This window comes from Berghia stephanieae, chromosome 4 (assembly GCF_034508935.2).
Source record: "Berghia stephanieae isolate SIO BIC M18660-M18661 chromosome 4, UCSD_Bste_1.3, whole genome shotgun sequence".
In the NCBI taxonomy this organism is placed as follows: Eukaryota; Metazoa; Mollusca; class Gastropoda; order Nudibranchia; family Aeolidiidae; genus Berghia; species Berghia stephanieae.
The window spans coordinates 64384734-64395940 of record NC_088363.1 but is presented as its reverse complement, the minus strand read 5'-3'; the positions used below and the strand labels follow the sequence as shown (position 1 = coordinate 64395940).

At 36.3% G+C, this 11207-nt stretch overlaps 1 pseudogene across 1 annotated transcript in view; it reads left to right on the top strand.

Moving 5' to 3' along the window:
• The first annotated feature begins 307 nt into the window (after positions 1-307).
• LOC144972073 (sodium/myo-inositol cotransporter 2-like) overlaps positions 308-11207 on the top strand; it is a 30055-nt pseudogene continuing 19155 nt past the window's right edge. Inside the window, exons 1-6 of the transcript XR_013645254.1 lie at positions 308-682; positions 1211-1282; positions 2192-2302; positions 3338-3397; positions 7685-7789; positions 10317-10421. The product of XR_013645254.1 is annotated as a sodium/myo-inositol cotransporter 2-like (transcript). The remainder of the gene's footprint in view (positions 683-1210; positions 1283-2191; positions 2303-3337; positions 3398-7684; positions 7790-10316; positions 10422-11207) is intronic.

Below are 11207 nucleotides of genomic sequence, written 5' to 3'. Positions count from 1 at the left end.
GCATATCATAGCTTGACATATTTGACAAGCCGAGATTGAGAACGTTGAGCAAACGACACCATATTTATTTTGATCATATTATATTCGTCATGATTATCACTTTTCACATTTGATCAATCATTCATGTAATCATTACCATTGTGCGTCTATGTGCTCTAGGGGTATGACGCCTACCTTAGGATCTTAAGGTCCAATGTTCGAATCCCGCTCTAAGCGGCGCATAGCTGAGTCCTTGGAAAAGACTCTTTACTCACATTCTCTCACCCTACTTAGGTGTAAAATAAGTACCTGGTCTTTAACAGCGTGTCTTTGTCTAAAAAAGTGTAATATCACCTATTTATCATCCTACATGATAAGTGTTGTTGGCTAGGGACTCATTGTAAAGCGTTTTGAGCACGTTTAGTGGATATTGCACAACATAACAGCTACATTTCAAAGAGTATATAATTTATTAATTCAATTGGTGTGTCAGGTTGCAAAGTTTCTGCTTATCTTTTTAATGAACTATTAAACCTTCATTGCTTTAGATATCTCAGTAGACTTGTAGCCGGAGTGATCGAGCTTATGCATGACGTATTTGTCGCAGTTTACCTAGGAGAAAATGAAAGCTGGAATATCGCATTGGGCGGATTACACCGTTATTGGAGTCTACTTTCTCGTGGTTTTGATCGTCGGATTATCGGTAAGCCTCGATTGATGGAAACTATAATCTTTAAAGTACTGCATGATAATGATGGTGATGATGATGATGATGAAGATGATGATGATGATGATGATGATGATGATGATAATGATGATGACGATGATGATGACGATGACAATGATTATGATTCTACACATACATATACAAAAGCAGATTCCACTCACACACACAAAGACACACCCCCCCCCATGTATACATATATATATATATATATATATATATATATATATATGGCGGGTGCCTGTGTGTGCGTGTGTATGTGTATGTATGTTTGTGTGTGTGTGTGTGTGTGTGTGTGTGTGTGTGTACCCGATGCGCGGAAAAAAAAATCTCGAAAAATATTAGAATATATATATATATATATATATATATATATATATATATATATATATATATATATATATATATATATATATATACATTTAATAGTGTTGTAGCAATCAAATCCGTGGTGGCGGTAGTAGATGGTATTAGTAACGTATTTATTTTCTGTTTTCTTTAAAACAGACAATATTCCGTAAAAACAGAGAGAGTGTTCAGGGGTATTTTCTGGCAGGCCGGACTATGACATGGCTACCGGTATGCATGATATTTTGTTTTTGTACTGACCTGATTTATTTATTTATTCATTTAATCATTTATTCATATTCATATTCTATTTTTCCATTTATTCATCTCTTTATTGACCTATTCATTTATTTGTTTTTAAAAAATTGTCCACCTATTTGTTTTTAAAAATTAGTAATATGCTCAACATATATAATGTAAATGTTGCTGCTCGAAGCTCGAAGAAATAAATAAGATAAACAAACAGGATGAATGAAACACTACAGATGAATGAGATAATCTCAGTCATCTGTAGTGTTTCATTCATCCTTTTGTTGATAAAGGGGAAATCGAAACGTCCATTTTATCTGGGGGTTTTGCTTAATTAAGTTGAAGCTTACATTCAATTTCACATTGTTATTTCTTGCTTAACATAGATGGACATTGACATTAAAATAATACAAAGTCTGTAATTTTTCTGATTTTTCATTGATATGACTCGAAAACTGATAATTCATGGAAGTACCTTTTCGTGCCTTTAGGCAAATCCCTCTTCTCCCTGCCAAATAAAACATATTTTACTCTAAACTGCACACAATACACTAAACTTGTAAAACATTTTGTGAAATTTTAGTGGGTATTGCGCTATATAAAATCAACTATGTCTAATCCGTGGATAATATATGGCATCTACTGTTCGAAAAAGATTAGCATTAAGTCACTGTCTTATTTAGGAATTTTGTTTTTGACACTCAGGGTCAACCCGCTTCTAAAAACGGAGAGAAAAAAGAACGGTTACTAATATAACCAAAAACATTAACACGACCTTCTTTTCACGCAGATTTTAAAATTATCATAAGCAAAGAAAATGAGTCATCAAATTATAAAATGTATCTATGGGGGTTGTTTTTGTTTTGGTTGGGTTTTTTTTCTCTTCTTCAGATTGGGGCATCATTATTTGCAAGTAACATTGGCAGCGAGCACTTCATTGGTCTGGCAGGAAGTGGGGCCGCCTCTGGGATAGCAGTGGTTTTGTTTGAATGGGGGGGTAAGGTAAAAGGAGTTGTTTTTAACTACTTAATAATCATTAGTTGACAAGTATTTTGTGCGGCTATGTGGTTTAGTGGTATAACACTCTGTTTTGGATCTGAATGTCCTGGGTTCGAGCCTCGCTCGGCGCATAGTTGAATCCTTGGCAAAGGCTCTTTACTCACTGTCTCTCACCGTATTCAGGTGTTAAATGAGTATCTGGCCGTTAAAAGCGTTATCTGTCCGAAAAAGATTGTAATATCGCCTAACAGGCGTCATGTCTCGTCCTACATATTAAGTGTTGCTGTTGGCTAGGGACTCCTTGTAAAGTGCTTTGAGCACGTTTAGTGGATATTGCGCTAGCTATATAAAAAATCCCAAAAAAGTATTTGATTTGATTGTCACATCTGATTAAGAAAAGCTTCCTCACAGTAGAGAGCCTTCACCCAGACCACTCAGCATTCTACCGCCTGGACAAATGGGTAGAATGGGACAAGACAGCAAACGATGCCCTCCAGCCCCCAACAGAAAAGCTCCCAGCAGGCACAGACCTCAAGAGAAAAGACTGGGTGGCGTTGAACAGAGCTAGAGCAAAGGTGGGAAACACCGCCACCAACCTCTTTAAATGGAAAATCTCACCGGGCACTGAATGCCCATGCGGTCACCCCAGACAGACCATGGACCACATCCTGTCCGAATGCTCGCTGGGACCTCACTGCACCAATGCTGACCTGAGGGAATGCAACCAGACTGCCCAGGACTGGCTGACTCACTGGCGCGACAAGATATGATGATGATTAAGAGTGTCATCGATCGTTTAATTCTAAATGGATCTCATAATGTAACTGTTTGTTGGGGTTTTTTTTTACCTCAACAAAATACTCATCATCAATTATACTTGTTAATAGCCTCGGATTTTATTTCAATTGACAATGATTTCATATTTTGATTGATAAATACATCCATGTAGTCCAGCAATTGTTAAAACTTGAAAGATATCATTATTTAAAAGTGACGCTAATTTGTCTTTGTTTTTTTAAAATATATGCTCCACAACAGGCGGTAATTCTCCTTGTGCTGTTAGGATGGGTGTTTTTACCTATTTACTTATCCTCTGGGGTAAGTTATTTTATTCTTCACTTTCGGTACCATTTCTGTTGATGACATTCAACTGAAACATATACTTTAGTGTTTTCATTATTATAAATGAGGATCAAATCTATAACAAATTAAGTCCCTAATCTACTTTATGAACTTATTAAAAACAAAACATTTAACAATATCAAGATGTTTTGAATAAAATAAACATTAGTGAATCTCATTCTTTTTTTTTTCGATGCGATCAATAAATGTATGCATGCATTTTATTTAACTTATTTGTTAATGATGCATCCCATCATTCTCTATCAGAATCTGTCTGGAAGTGCTTCAATATGCTACAAACATCTTTAATAATAATAATAATAATAATAATAATAATAATAATAATAATAATAATAATAATAATAATAATAATAATAATGCTGAAAACTTATATAGCGCTATAACTCCGAGACACCAGACTCTAAGCGCTTAAATTACAAATTACTTTGGCTGAAACATACTCATTCACACACACAAGCACACACACACACACACACACACACACACATACACACACACACAACACAACACACAACACAAACCAAACCTATCTTGCTTCTCATACCATCTACTAAAATCGAAACAAATATGTTTTAAGCGAACGTTTAAACATAGACAAAGATTCTTTTTCACGAATGCTCTGCGGTAAGGCGTTCCAAATAGAGGGTCCGAAATGAGAAAAGGATCTCATTCCAGCATTTTTCCGAATTCGAGGGACAACTAGTTTTGTGGAATCACTGGCCGAACGTAAGGGGCGGGGTTTTGAATATCTTTCAATTAGTTCTGAAAGGTAGGAAGGGGCAGTACCTTCAAGACAACGATACACTAAAACACAAGCTTTGAATTTAATTCTTTTCCCAACAGGCAGCCAATGCAGGTCATGAAGTAGAGGTCCGGCAGAGTCGCACCTACGCTTCATGAATACTAGTCTGGCAGCGCTGTTTTGGACAATCTGAAGACGTTTCAGATTGTATTGCGAAACGCCAAACAACAGAGCATTACAATAATCCAATTTCGATAGTACGAGGGACACAACCAGGTGCTTGGTCACATCCTCAGATATGAACCGTCTAATGGAAGCAATCTTTTTTAGTTGGAAAAAGAGAGATCTAACCAAATTATTAACCTGATGCTCCATCGACAGTCCAGAGTCTAAGAATGTGCCAAGGTTTTTCACTTTGTCAACAATTTGAATAGAGGCATCCCCCAACTTCAAATCTGTTTCACTTTTCCACTTCCTGTTCCCCACATACAGCACCTCCGTCTTATCATCATTCAGTTTCAGTCTGTTCTCATTCATCCATTTCTTAACACTTTGGATACAATTTTTACTATTGGCTGATACTTCTTGTAAATTTCTCGTATTGGAAACGCAGTACAATTGCGTATCATCAGCGTATTGATGGTAAGACAGACCAAAACTTCTGATGATTTTAGACAGAGGGCCAACGTACAAAACAAAAAGAACGGGTCCAAGTACTGAACCCTGGGGAACCCCACAATCAAGAAAGATTTCCTCCGATCTATATTCATCCACCGTAATAATCTGTTTACGATTAAACAAATATGACCTAAACCAATCAAGCGCTGCACCAGACACACCATAAGTAATTTCAAGACGTTTGAGAAGAAGATTGTGATCAATAGTATCAAAAGCAGACGATAGGTCAAGCAAATTCAGCAAAGAACATGAACCATTGTCTATAACAGAGAGGAGATCATTAACAACCCTAACAAGTGCGGTTTCCGTCGAATGATGTTGCCTATAAGCAGACTGAAATTTTTCTTCAAGACAATTATTTTTAAGATGAGACAGTAATTGTTTCAAAACAAGCTTTTCTAAGATCTTAGAGAGAAAAGGAAGATTAGAGACAGGGCGATAGTTTTTTAAGTTCTCTTTATCGAGATCAGGATTTTTCAAAAGGGGTTTGACATGAGCAACTTTGTAAATGTCTGATACAGCACCTGACTGCAACGAATTATTAACAATACATGTAAATGGTGTTAAAATTACATCAATGCATCTTTTAAAATGGCAGTATTTAAGGGGTCTAAATCACAACTTTTAGTTGGAGACGACATAATGCATAAGTCACATAAGTCAGCTTCAGTAATCTTTGAAAAATGTGTTAATGAATCACCATGAAACGTGTCAAATGTTGTATGGATCGATTCAGACGACAGTTCTTTCCTGATGGTATCCGTTTTTTCTTTAAAATATTGACCAAAGCGAGTTGGTAGATCTGCACGATCGATTAAAGATGGGAGAGCTGGTTGCGTCTGTTGTCCCAGCAGTTCCTTGGTCAAGGCAAAGAATTGTGTCGAACGTCCCACGTTTTTAAGGCTTCCTTCATAGAATTTCTTTTTGGCCCTGAAATTGACGGCTTTTGCATCATTTCTAGCCGCGATGTATCGCTTCTTATCGACAGCATCTCTGGACTTGAGCCATTTTCTTTCTGCCCGCCTCCTGGCTAATCCATTCAATTTTATTTCGGTATTATACCAGGGTGCTTGACGTCTCACTTTTACTGCTCTAGTTGTTAAGGGAGCATGCTTGTCCACCGTACCAACAATTGACTCGTGGAGACCATTCGCATCATGTTTATTTTTAACGTTATGGTCAAGGTCTTGTTTAAAAATGTTCATGTTTATATTCTTCAAATTACGAGATGTTATCATCTTTTTTACTTCGTGCTTCATTGGAAATAAAACGCAAAACACAATTAAATGATGGTCCGAGATTAATTTATCAATATTTGAGACAGGTGAAGAGAGAGAATGTTCAATGTCTGTAATGACATGATCTATCGTGTGGCTGTTTGTAGGACCGCTTACAAGTTGAATATAGTTGTTTGTGTCAATAATCTCCCGAAATACTTTCGATTCATTTTTGTTTCCGAAATAATCAATGTTAAAATCACCCATAAAAATATTATGCTTTTTGTTAATGGATTGCATAGACATAAATTCTCCGAACTCAGATAAAAATTCAATTGTTGATATTTTGTTTTGTTGGCTTGGTGGTGGGCGGTAGACACAGTGAAACGACTTTTTAAAATTATTTTCATGAATGGCAAATCCAGCGTATTCAAAACTTCTAAAATTATCATGGTGAAATGATATCTTGTCAAAGAGTGACAAGTTGTAAATAATTGCAATTCCACCTCCTTTCCTCCCAATGCGTGGAAATGATTTAATACAAAAGCCTTCGGGTGTAATTGCTTTCATAATTGGATCATCATATGAATGATTAAGCCATGTTTCCAAGATGACAAAAATAGTAATTTTATGATCTTCAATAATGTCGATTATGTCTTGAGTTTTATTACGACACGATCTTACATTTAGTAATCCAATTTTTAAACTGGTATGATCACTACGTGCAAGTTGTTGTTGTTGTTGTTGTTGTTGTTGTTGCTCAAGACGGTGCTGTTGCTGCGAGTTGTTGTCATGGTGGTCGTTAATTTCATACTGACTGTCACGGACAGTGTTGACATTTGACAAGGAACGGTGAGGATTACTCATTGAAGTGATTAGATTGGATGGGGGACGAGTGTTGATAAATTGAAGCGAGGATCGAGGTCGTAGGGGGAGCGGGCGTGGGGTTGGCCGATGACCAATGACGGTGGTTATAGGGCGTTGTTTTCGTCTACCCCCCTCTGAGTCTGTTCATAAAATTAGTATTATAAATAGATCGATGTACACGGTAGTTGTTAAAAGTTGTAAAATATAGCACAGTGAATAAAGTTTCCAATATGGCTGTAAACAAATAGCAGTTTAAAACTATGTTCGACTTTGGAAAATCCATACTTAAATTTTAAAATTTTAGAAAAATCCTCTGTTAGAATCGTTAAAATGTATATCAATAAAACCACAAGACTATCACAAATCAGATGGTATTAAAATCCAGGCGAAATGTCAGATAAAAATCACTCAAAACACGTAAATGAAAGAGCCAACAAATCAAGACTCGCCGGTCAGGCGTGTTACAATAATAGAGATAAATCATCGACCTGCCTCATCTAGGGATTGAACCTCAGACTTCTGAGATATGGGGTGTGATCTCAAGTCAAGGCTGGCCGATTTATTTTCGATAGTTTTTGTCTTGTATTTTTCTTTCTTGCTTAGTCTGCACTGTTTCATAATACTTTCTCAGATCTTAATAATAGACTAACACTAGTGCCTGCTCCCTAATGTATCACATGGAAATGAAATGTAGGTTAGATATACGATACTGTAATTGTTTTTCATTTATTTACATAGGTTTTCACCATGCCAGAGTATCTCGGGGCGAGATTTGGCGGTATTAGGATGAGGATTTACCTGGCATTTGTTGCCATGGCCTTGTACATTGTCACAAAAATATCTGTAAGTTTTGTGGGGCAAGGGAAGGGAGGGTTTTTCTAAATTTTTAAATGCCAGATGGAGTAGAACCTGGATTCTCATGACGAATGTGCAATACATTGTGTACTCGGTCATCTCACCCAGTCTATTGCACACTGACAAAACACCTTTTTTCATTTTAAACAGACCAATATAAATTCATCCATTGACTGGTGTGACTTATAAGACTGAGGTTTCGTCTCTTCTCACAAATCGAGGTTATTTTAACTTATCGATATGTGAAGTAAAAGTTTCTGGCCAAATGAAACAAAGTGTTTTGTCATTGCAAAGCAACACCAAACACAGATATTATTCCATTGTATTTACTACACTTTCCAAACATCATTGTATAGAAAGTTCGAAGTTGACGTCACTCAGGTCTTTGTTATTGTTTTTTGCCATCCGCGTTTATGAGTAATGCTCACTGAACTGTATTAACCTGACTATAAACGTTCATGGATACACACAGTTGTGTGTGTTAATCCGTTATACTTCCGGATGGCAATGTTATGAGCTTCTTAGCCAAGCGCATACTATCTATAGATAGTCTGCGGTTGGCTAAGATTCTCACAACATTGATCTCCGGAAGTATAACAGACCAACACACAAATCTCGGTGTAGCCATGAACTTTTATAGTCTAGTCATACAGTTAAGTGAAATTACTCAGAAACGCGGATGGCAAAAACAATAACAAACACCCGGTGACGTCAACTTCGTTCTATCTATAGATTGTAATTTTTGACCAAAAATGCGTTTACTTACATACTTCAGTCATTTGACCACTGACTGTATAATAACTACAAGGGTCCACTAATTAGATTCAATAGTCTGACGTCATGTCACCCAGCAACGACGAGCAGCGTGGTTCTAAACAAAGAAAATCGGTACTTTTTATTCTTCAAGCTGGCTAGAACTGTTCATATGTCATGTGATCAGAATGTATAAAGGTCAACACATGATCAGATTTATAATGTTTTACTCCTCTGGATACATTTTTATGCTCGTCGGAGAAGTATTTCATAAGGTCATCCGCCATCTTTCTGATAGTTTAGAGCCAGTTACTAAGTTACTATGAGTCATAACGGGGGAAGTGACGTCACGACTGTTGAAGCGTATTTCGGACTGAATCCAAGTGTTGTGGCTTATTGTTTTTTCTTTATTGTGTGATTAGTGAGTTTTTTTCACTCTTAAAATTTATCAAGCCCTTTCAAATATTGGTTCCTTATGAGTTGTCCTCCTGATACCGATATAACTGTTTTGGATATAACTAAGGGATATAATCTATGACAAATGAATTCTCCCCATACTATATTATTTTACACCTCCGCAAAGATATTTCAAAATTCTAATGTTAATAACTCTTTTAATGGGAGCGATCTATATTCATGTTTTCGTCCAACCTAGTCATTGATAACATGATTTGTTGCTGTAAAACGATTGGACATTTCTCAATAAATGTAAACAGGCTGCTTTGTTTATGAAAGTTGTAAACATACACATAAGTCAAGCTCAACAAAATGACCAATCGTGATGTTAGATCTTTCAAAAACTGTGAACACTTTTCACTATGTGGGTCATTTTGAGCACACTTTGCAATGTGTCCAATGACCTCGAATACATGGAAAGGGAATATAGATAGTATGCACTTGGCTTAGAAGCTCATAACATTGCCATCCGGAAGTATAACGGATCAACACACAAAACTGTGTGTGTCGATGAACGTTTATAGTCGGGTTAATACAGTTCAGTGAGCATTACTCATAAACGCGGATGGCAAAAAACAATAACAAAGACCTGAGTGACGTCATCTTCGAACTATCTATAGATCATGCCCATTCCGACTTCGTGGTTAAAGTTAAAGACATCCTTATGAAAAGTTACAGGGTTTGTTGTTACATAATCTAGTTTACAGTCTTTTATTATTTGTAATCATGAATTTCCTTTGACTTTGTTTATATTATCAATGGGACTGAGTAAAGACTGATTTCTAAACAAAATTCAATGTTTATTGAATGAAATATCTTTACGAGTTGTGATAAAACGATTAACAGTGGCTTCTTTATTATTTGTTTTAGCTTTTATATAGCGCAATATATGTACTCAAAGCGCTTTACAGGGGGTCCCTGACCAACATCAACACGTAACATGTAGAACGAGACATGACACCTTGTGGCGATGTAACAATTTTGTTTCTGACAGAGACAACGCTATTCACGGCCAGGTACTCATTTTACACCTGAATACGGTGAAAGAATGTGAGTAAAGAGCCTTTTCCAAGGACTCAACTATGTGCCGAGCAAGGCTCGAACCCAGGACCTTCCGATCCGAAAGCGGGTGCCATACCACTAGACCACATTGCTGCATTTAGTATTGATGTGTATAAATAAAAATGTTATAGTGACAAATAAATTGTTTCACTTTTTACAACTCGATTCAATTCAAAGTCATCTTTATAATATGAGGTTGAAATGGAAAATCTCAATGATAAATGGTGTGTCATCCTCCCCTTAGGTTGATATGTATGCTGGTGTATTCTTCATTCAGATGGCCACTGGTATGATATGTATCTAGCCATTGTGGGGCTGCTCGTGATCACCGCAATCTACACTGTGACAGGTATACAATGTTGTTGTTATCATTCGTATGTGATTTATAAGGTTATCATCGGTCTACGTCCTTTACCTATACTTGACCATATTGAAAGTCTTTTCTGTAAATTCAAGATGTTATCATCAGCTGTCAAACCAAAGTCTTTGTGCTATTCAAGGATTAACTCACTCAATCCTAGACATTTTTACTACTTTTCAAAATTGGAAAAATGTATTGAAAATGAGCATGTACATAAATAGTATTATTCAACTACCATTAACGTGTAAAATTTAAGAACATTAGCTTTGATACTACGCCTATAAGTTGGTTCAGGAAATGTAATAAATAGGCATGGGGTAAACGTTACCCGGTAAACTACGGATATAGTCGGTGTTAGGGTTGAGTAAGTTAAATTATTTGATCTTGATGACAATATCGGAAATAGCCATTAAAGATTAATTCCATAATATATTTTAAACGATTTTAAGCAAAAGAAAAATTCAAGAGAATGAAATAGCATAATTTGGTTGTATAACGTGGTTCCCGAACTAGGGTAACGATTCAGTATTTTATCAGGATTTGTTTACTTTCCTCAAAAACAAACCGATCAGCACGTCGATATACTACTATTAAAATTTTAAAAAATCAGTCAATGCTGTAGCTCGAGTATTCTCAAAAGGTAGCCATTGATATAAGGACGCAAGAACATCAACATTGAACCCCAAATGAATAAAATAATTCTACGGACAAAGTATGCCGACTGACGACGTGGATGAAGACCACAGAAACATGTGTTTCGGCCATATATAAATG